Source organism: Lagopus muta, chromosome 5 (genome assembly GCF_023343835.1).
Source record: "Lagopus muta isolate bLagMut1 chromosome 5, bLagMut1 primary, whole genome shotgun sequence".
In the NCBI taxonomy this organism is placed as follows: domain Eukaryota; kingdom Metazoa; phylum Chordata; class Aves; order Galliformes; family Phasianidae; genus Lagopus; species Lagopus muta.
In genome coordinates this window covers 53,425,004-53,434,574 of record NC_064437.1, presented here as the reverse complement: position 1 = coordinate 53,434,574, position 9,571 = coordinate 53,425,004, and positions in this window count along the sequence as shown.

The window sequence follows — 9,571 nt, the reverse complement described above, 5'->3', positions numbered from 1 at the left end:
CCTATATGAAGTGGGGAACTGCTGAGGATGGGTACCTCTCATGTATTGCTGTTGGTAGAGGTGCTGGCTCTGGGATCCCCATCTCCACCAGGTGTGCCAGCTTCTCTGCTGGGATGTGCTCCAGCTCCTGACCCCAGTGGGTAGCTGGATTTTCAGCCTTCTGCACCATTCTGTATATTAGGACAAATTCCTTCTCAGAAAGAGTGTTGAGGCATTGGCACAGGCTGCCCAGGGAGATGGTGGAGTCGCTGTCCCTGGAGGTGTTCAAGAAAAGGGTACATATGGCACGGAATGACATGATCTAGAGTGCTTACAGATATGGGTTGGTGGTTGGATTTGATGATCTTAGTGGTCATTCCAGCCTTAATGATCCTATGATTCTGTGATTCTATGATTTTCTGTTCAGCATATCCAAGGGAGTACTTGCTGTTGTTGTGTTAGCAGGAGCATCTTGGCACCCACCTTTGAAGCTACCAGAGCTTTCAGGGTCATTTCTCTATGGGTGATTAGTAGGACAGCACTACTCAAAGTCATATTTCTCTTTTCCTCCTTCAGAGCTTTGCTGCTTTTGTGTCCCTTCCTCAGACACACCTCACCCCAAGGATTCAGACCTCATTCAGCCTGTTCCCATGGCTCACTCTGCTCTTTGCATCTTTCCTGGCCCAATGCAAAGCCCTCACCCCACCCCATGCTCTGGTGTGCATCTTCCAGTGGAGTCAAGAGCAGTTTTTGCTTGGCTGAAGAGCTCCCAGGCAGTTGTCAGCAGACCTGCACATTGCAAATGAATATCTCTGCATCAGATCCTGCAGCCTGTGGGTTTGGATGCTGAATGACGCTGGGGTACCATATGGTATGGGTAAGTTTGGGTGAATCTAACTATAACAATGCTATCCCCACAATTTCTAGAGGAACCCTCACTAGAGCAGCAGATCCTGCTGCTGAAGGTGCTTTCATAGAATGGCAGTGGTGCAGGCCATGTTCTGTTCTGCTCCTTTGGCTCCTAGGCTGGCAATGACCAGCAGAAAGGCAGCCAGTGAGGAACAGTATGGGACAGCCCAAATGCTGAGGATGGAGTCAGATGGACCCAACCCCACAGGTGGCCCTTTGTACCTTAACAGCTGCACAGTTGCACATGGATGTCTCTCCATGCTGATGCTACAAGGCTGTGGCAGCTCGGGTGGCCCTGGGTTGGATGCGCTCAGCTGTCCCGGCTGCGGAGGGCAGCAACATCTGGGGGAGCAAGAGGGAATGGCTGCAAATTGATGCCTCCCACCTGCCTCCCATTTGCACCAGGAGCTCGGGTGCATGGTGCTGACAGCACATGATGGGTCGGGGCTGCGGGCAGCCAGCTGGAGCCCAGGCAGAGCAAACAACAGGGCTCAGCCATCAGCTGGGTTTCATGCAAAGAGCTGGTCTGCTTCCCTTTCCACCTGCCCTGGAGTGTCTATGGGAGATGTGGGTGGCTACTGGGGTGCCTGGGGATTTGGAGTTCCCTGGTTCCTTTTTTCCTCCACATCCAAATGCTGCAGCATTTTATGAGGAATTGAATTTAGTTCTGTTGTTTGTTGAGTCTGTGCCTGGAATTCCCTCACTCCCAGCACCTCCTCCCTCCAGCACGTGCTGGGAAACTGCTGGGAAGCAAATCCCCTCTGATACTCTGCTAATCCTTTCTGTCTCACCCCTCCTGCTGTGCCATGAGCTGATACCTCTCCCTCTGGGCAAGCAGACCTTTCCCCAGTTATCATCTTCATAGAGAAAAATCCACCTGCAGCACCAATGCCACCTTCCAATCACCTCATCCCAAAGCATCACACTCCCACTGCCTTGGGACAAGTGCCCAGAGGTGCTGTCCATGGCAAACACCGTCACAGCAGCTATGGGAACTATGGGAACTATGGGAACTCCGGCCCCCATCCCACCCTGCCCTCCCGGATCAACGTAAATGTTGAAATATGGCTCTTTTCCACTTCCAGTTATGAGAGGTGGGTTTCCTGCATCGATCTGTCTCTCTCATACACATTCATAACATTCAAATTTATAATGTAATCTTACTCGCCGTTCCATATTTATGAGAAGTTTTGATGGGTGTTTCTTTATGTGATAATATCAAGCAGAATGCTAACCCATCGCCTCAAACCACTGTAAAGTCGTTTTCTTACATAATTGACACCAGCATATTCTTTCATTATACAAGATTTAGCATGCATCTGCTCCACCATTGCACGGCAATAGATGACTTTTTCCAGAGTCTCCTATTATCAATTCAAATTAGCCCCATTTCCCGAAGCTACTGTATGGATTTTACAGTTGACAGTAAGGGAAAAACACAGGAGCATAATGACTCTATTAAATTATTCAGGCCTAGTTAAACCCAGTTCGGTCTGAACTGGAGAGCAAGGAGACAGGGAAGTGGGGGGAGAAAGGGGAAGAAAGCCCTAAACTCCACACAATGCGCTGGTTATAAAATGCAGCCATCTTTACTGTGAGTTATAGTGTGCATCACCTGCAAGAGGCCGGGAAGTCCTTAATCAAAGAGAAAAGTCTGTCGTATCACAGCACATTCGTTTTATTTAAGGTAATTGGGTTCAGCGAGAGGCTAAGAGGAAAAGTTTGGGGAAGAGATGGACATTTATCACCTTTTATCTTTTCCAAATTTTGTTCCTGCTTGGTTTTCTTTTAAAACCATCCCGTGTGGCTTCTGCCTCTGCTAGCCCCATGCTGGTCCTCCTGCAGGAAGGAGCATTTGGGTTCCTTCTGCAAGGAAAACTAAGGCACTTAGGACGTGGTTTGGTGGCCATGGTAGTGATGGCTTGGTGGTTGGACTAGATGATCTTTGCGGTCTCCTCCAACCCTAACAATTCTATGATTCTATGATTCTATGAAGCTCTACAAATGGAAAACTCCAGCCCCAGGCATGAGTGGTTCTCCCACTACTTTCCCCCTGTTATCAACCTGCCCCAGTGCCTGTCCATGTCCTACAGTCGAACACAGAGAACAGTTTGTAGCTTGCCCAGTTGTGGGTTTCTTTGCCCTTTAACCAACAGCACCAAGCCCACAGCACTCTGTTTCCATCCCTGCTGTAGCCTGAACACTTCCATGAATAAAACCTTGCACTAACCCATGCTCATGGAGAAATGGGTGAGCAGTGGAGAAAAACTCTCCTTGCAGCTGCTGGAGGAACAGGAGTGATTCAGAGCCCGTTGTTTTCTTTTTGGGGAGGACGGAGGCAGAAAGGCAGCTGGAAAGAAGACAAAGGTCTGAAGGAGCTTTGTAGGATGTGCTGGCTTAAGCTCAAAAGATGCACCAATAGGCTTCTTCCAGCTGCTGGATGTGCTCGTCCAGGTTGGAAGCAGCGAGCCCTGCCCACACAGCACACTTGTTGCCTGACAGATTGATGTAGTGCAGCATGTTCTCTCTCTGCTGGTGGCTTTATCTCACGCATTGGCTGTGAGATCTGTTATGGAGTGAAGATTATCCTTCAAATCTAAGGGTCTCGTGTTGACTTTCCCCATAGGGTTAGGCAGGTGACAGCTGAGCACCAGACTGTGGATTCCAGGTTTGTGGTGGCTTGAAAAGTCTGGGGCATATAGGAGCAAGGTGGGAGCTGGCATCACCCTGTCCAAGGGGATGCTCTGCTCTGCATTAGAAATGGTAATGGCCTTAAGTTGCACCAGGGGAGGTTCAGGCTGGATGTTAGGAAAAACTTCTCCGAAAGAGTGGCTGGACTCTGAAACAAGATGCCCAGGGGGGTGGTGGAGTCACCATCCATGGAGGTGTTCAGGAAATGTGGAGATGCAGCATTTAGGGACATGCGTTAGTGGGCATGGTGAGGGTTGGCATTTTTAATGATTCCATAATTCTGTGAAATTCGCTTCTGGGATTACGAGCAAAATGCTGATGGAGGATGACGTTACCCTTTGTCCCTATGGTACGCTCAGAGGAGCTTGTAGATTTGGTTGTGTCTCATTTGGGTCTTCCTCTCAAATGGGTCTTTCTCCTCTTCTCCTTTTTGTGTACAGGCTTTCCTCACCCTAGTTTTCCCATCCCTCCAGCAGCTGTTCCTTGCTGTGCCTCCGGCAGCTTGTCCTTGGGAACTTAGAGCAATAGGGTCCAGAAGAGCCTATTCCTGGGGAACTGGGCCCAGTAAGGTGCTGGTTGAACAGGAAAGGAATCCTTTAAAGAAGCAGGGAAGAAACTGGATCAAGTCACAGGGCTGTTAAGCAGCCAGGTTGAGGACCTCTCCCCAAACTCATATCATCTCTCCTCACTCATCAGATCCCCAAATGTTTTAAAGCCCAGGTTAAAACGCTGGGCAGACCCAAGGAGCCCTTGTGCGGTGGGTGACACGATGTCCCCAGCCACATACAGGTGCTTCAGCATGGTTCGAGGGCAGTGTGGGGCTCGGCTCAGCCCGCTGGGTGAATGGGTGTCCAGCTCCTGTCACCACCTGCTCTTACATCCATGTTTCTGCTTTCCAGGGTCTGCCTCGCATCCCCCAGCCCTGGGCTCATGGCTGAGCTTTTCAGAAAACTTGTGTCGAAGGGCGAAGTCTCCGCATAGTTCAGCAGCAGCTGTTTTGCCTGATTTATTGGCTGTTGCAAGGGCCTGTGCAAATGTAGCAAAGTAGTTTATTATCACCAGATAGATCCAGTGCCCCCTGCCTGGCAGATGACGGATGACCTGATCCAGCAGCTTATTTAACACCTGTTCTGCTTTAAGCACGTGGACCCGACCCTTTGAAGTCCTCTGGGAGCGGTGGCGGAGCTCATGTGCTCATGGTCTGAGTGTGTGCTTCAGTATTGGCATGGAATGGGGTTCTTGTGGGCTTGGCTTTGGAAACAGTGAGGGACAGGGTGGGATAGGAGTGCTGGAGTCAGTGATAGAGAAAGGGTGTTCTCGTCAGGGAAATGAGAACAGCGTGACCCCATCAACAGGCTGCAAAGTGGGCCACCATTTTCCAGCAGTGATGCCTGGTGTTATGACAGCTCTTAATTAAGCTCCCTGTTAATGATCTGGGAAGAAGCTGCTTCATTCCTGAAGCCTGTAGGTGGTAGTAAAGGCAGGAGCACATAGTGAAATGATACCAAAATATTTAGCACCCGGTTTGGTTCCCAATGGGAGCTGGATGTGGCCCATGGGAACGCTGACCTGGGGTTTGAAATAGCAGATGAAGGTCAGCTTGGGAAAACACAGCTGATCCGCAAAGGGAAAAGCAACAGATGGGCCCCATCAGCTCCATTCCAGCTTCCAACCCAAAATACCCAGCAGTGTCTTGGCTTTCTGTGGGGGAAAGAATCCTGATCCACTTTCAACGTGAGTTGCTACCTCCTGCCTTGTGAGCTTAATGGAGAGCGGGCTGACTATTTTTTCAAAGGGAATAAATAGAAGGGGATTTTATCATCTTGTTTTCAGCCCACGTTGGTTCAGTGGTGTTGGAGTCAGCACCATTGGGTACAGCCATGAGCAGTAGAAGGGAGACGGCCGTTGGAAAGGTGCCAGTAGAATTTGGGAGCGCAAACACAGCCCCGGGCAGCTCTGCCCATGGTCCAAGTAGAGGCACCAGGGTCATTTTCAGGCCCATGACCCGAAAGCCATCGGCATGATTGGAAGACGTTCAGGAAGAGCGATGAAAACAAGCAGAGGTGCAAAGAGAAAGATTTACAGGGAAAGATTAAAGGAGCTAAGTGCAAGGGCTTAGCCTATTGATGACTCACTGTGGACACGATGATAGCTTGCAAATATCTGCAGGGTATTAGCACCAGGAGCCTGCCCTGGGGGGATGATTGGGTATAATTTAGGGGGACAGGCGGCACAGAAGAGAGGCAAAATAGAGGAGCTTCAAGAATGAGTCAGGAGCATCAGGACACAGAATGGGCCAGGAGCTGGGCTGTGTGCTGGGGAGTACATCTCAAGCTTGGGATGAGCACAGGGCGAGCTGCTGGGCTCTGCACACTGCTGGCCCACATCAGCCCCAGCATGACAGGCTGGCTTGCTGCTGGGGAGAAAAAAAGCTGGGCTGGGCATGAAAAGCAAGCATTCATGGAAACACTGGAGGACTGAGCCAGCGGGCATGGCTGGGAGCAGAGTAAAGCTGTGCCGGAGCAGCACTTGTGTGTCAGTCGGGGGTGTGCCATCCAGATTTTGGATGGCCAACATTGCCTGCTCTGCCTCTGCCCTTCAGGAGCTGTGCAGCTCTCCCATGGCTCCCCAGTACCAGGGGCTCTGCTTGGCTCAGTCACTCTTCCCCATATTCTAAGCTCTCCCCACACCCTGGGCTCCCCCAGCTTCTCACCTTTCCTCTCACATCTTCCATCCCAGCTTTGCACACACTGTGCCATGGCAAGGCTGACCTTTCTCACCTTTGCTCTCTGTTCTTCTGAGGCAAAGACTTCCAACCATCCCAACTGGCACAAGCAGGGATCTTTTCATTTTTTATGATACTGAATACCACTGGCATCAGGCTCTGGGGTTAGTGAGCACCCTTCAGCCACCTCCCTGCGTGTCCCCGTGTGTCCTGGTGGCAGCAGACACAAGGTCACCTCTGGAGAGAGGCTGCCATGTGGCATGGGGGTGTGCCAGCCCCATCAGCTGACGCAAACACCAGGGATCAGTGCCAGGTGAGGATGCAGCTGACTCTGGGGAGGGGACATGGGAGCAGAGAGAATGCTGTTTGCAGGGTCCAACCTTGCATTTGGACCCCCAAGGAGCTCTGCCAGCGGTGTCCACAGGACAATTTCCTTTGGAGGGAGTATGGATTTTCTGCTGCATCCCTCCTGGGCACAGAGACCTGGAGATAAGACCTTTTGCTCACAGATAGACCAACAGGTCTTCCTTGCAAAAGGGTGGATTTATCCCAAATTGCCGTGCATCTGGGCTGGGGGTGGGGAGAGGGGGCTGGCAGGGGGCTCTGGTGGTGGTAACAGCTGGGGCCAGGCCTAAACATGATTAATTAACCTTGTAAAAAAAAAAAAGAGAGACAGAGGAAGGCAGAAAGAGAGTGATAGAGAGAAAGAAAACCCAAGTTACAGTCACACTGAAGATTTATGGGCCCAGGAGGATGAGGAGAGTGGGGATGGGGGAGAAGAAGGAGGGAAGCAGTGCCAAGGAGGTGGATTACAGTTTAATGCCTCTTTGTGCTCAACAATTACATGAAGGAACCATATGATAGTACTGGGGTAGGGGCTGCGGAGGAGAGGAGGTGGGGGTAGGGTGCAGCTTTGCAGCACTTTTGGAGATGGGGGGGGATGTGTCCTGAACACGATGCCACTAGGGGAATGCACGGGTGTGATTTACAGCTGGAGATGAGCTGTGTGACTTCACTTTGCCAGCATGTGGCTGGCAAAGGCTCAGCAGCATGAGACCCCCAGTGCCATGGGGTAAGGAGGGGGCTGCATCCATGCCCCTGGCCCTGCAGGGCTCAAATGGCTCACAGGAAGGGAAAGAAAGGCAATGGGGTGAGATCAAGACAGTTGTGAGCAGGAGCAGGGTGCTGTGGCGAGGTGCCCGGTGCCCCAAGAGGAAGCCAAGATTGAAAGTGAGAGGGAACCAGAGCCGGGACAGGTGACCCACTTTGGGTGAAACAGGAACCAGCTGGGACCTCCTCCCAAAGACGTCCTGGCCGTGCTCGGCCCCCCTCAACTCACCATAATTTATGAAGCAGAGGTTACCTAATCCCAAACAGCCCTTTCACATTCCGGTTTGAGAGCTGTCCCATACCCACTGGAGCTGTGACATGGCACTGACATTTTCCTTCTGCCTCTCTGTGTTGCTTGCAACTTCACTTCTTTTTTTCCTATGATGAGCGGCTGGGTGCAACCTGTCCTCTCTCCCTCCTGAAACCAGCTTTCAAAGCCAGATTTTGTGTCAGGCCTTCCAAAAAATCAGAACAAGCCTCTGGTTGTCAAAAAAATGCAACCAAGAACCAAACTGTACACGGGGGCTTTGCAGAACCATGAGTAAATAAGGAGGAGATTCCTACCAAAGTGAAGAGTTTCTGCATAAGAGCTCAGTTTGCTTTAAGTTTTGTGCAAGATGCCACCCAGCTCTCCCATTGTGCCCCCTGGAGGTGCCCAAGGATGGGCTGGATGGGGTCCGGGGCCCTGATCTGGTGGTGGGCAACCAACCCACTGCAGAACTAGATGATCTATAAGGTCAGTTCCAACCCAGCCTTTCTGTGCTCCTACAATCCTATGAGATAGGAGCTGCTGACCTGCTTGTTTCCTCAAGAGCTCAAACTTTCATCCCTGTTCTGGGCGCAGAAATCAGTTCGAGGGTCTCGGTAGCTGATCTGCCTCCATGAGTTGTCAGAAAGAGGGAGAAGTGCAGAGTAAGGAAACGTTGGGAGTGTTTGGTTTCACTGCAGCAGATGGGAAAGGAAATTAATATGAGGAATTAGGGAGTGTGCACCGGAACCCATCTGGGCTGCCCTTCATCCATCCCTCCACCTGTGGATCTCTCCTAAACACCCATTCATCCGCATGTCCCCCCTTTCCTGCTCGGGGTAATCGTTGGCACTGGGTGCTGTGCAGAGCAGGGCACAGGGCCCATTTGTGCCAGTGTTCTCCCAGTGCCCCTCTCCCTTTGCTTTCTATTTCCCCTGCACAGCTCATGTTGGGCTATAGACTACACAACTCCACTGGAGTCTCAGCCAGATGCTTTTCCAGGCAGGAAAAGCTGCGCTTCCAGGAACCTCATAGGGAAAAGAAATGGCTTAATGCTCAAATACCTCCCCACCATGTCGACACCTTCCTCCCCCCGACCCGGTGCGTTGCAGCGAGCAGCAGGGGACCCCAGGGAGCTCTGCTCCAGCTGCACGCTCATCAGCCAGACGGGGAGCGCGCCGCGGTGCCTCGCCAGCAATGCTCACCACAGTTAATCACACATCTGTGGGCTCCAACGGGCTCAGCCGGCACGGGGAGGGACACGCCAGGTAGCAGCAGGTGACAGAAGTTGCTGATTCTGGTTAAAGTGTGAAAAACGGATGAGGGAAGGAAGGGAGGGAGGCAGTGTTCTGGGAAGAGGGAAGTATCTTCTTGTGCGTGCATATGCAGATAAGTAGACCTTCATCTCTCTTTAGTCACTTCAGGGTGCTCACACCTCCTGGTCCACCTGGAGGTTGCAGGGGCAGCAGAGGTGAGCAGTGTCTTAAGCTCACGGCTGGGAAACAAGGCTTTTGGAGTACCTGCTGTCGGCCACGTTGGAACTGAATGGCACAAAGGTGGCACAAGGTCCCAGGTAGCCCTCCTCCCACCACAGCCCATGCTGTGCCGCCGGGCAGAGAGGACAGGTGGGGGCTGAGGCAAGCTCTGCTCTGCAGCATGGTACAGCCCAGGGCCACATTTGACTCTCTCAGCAGGAGGAAGGCGGGCGAGGTAACGGCTGCTCTTTGGGAGCGTGAGCATCCATCTGGCGTGCTGAGGGCACTTGGGGTTGGCACCCAGGACCTGGCGCTGCCACCGTGTGCCTTTGGAAATGCCAAGGCTGAGCTCTGCCTGGGAAGGAAAGCTTGTCCTTGGTGCTGACCTTGGGACTGAGCCGTTCCTTCAGAGCACTTAACATCCCCTGGCACTCA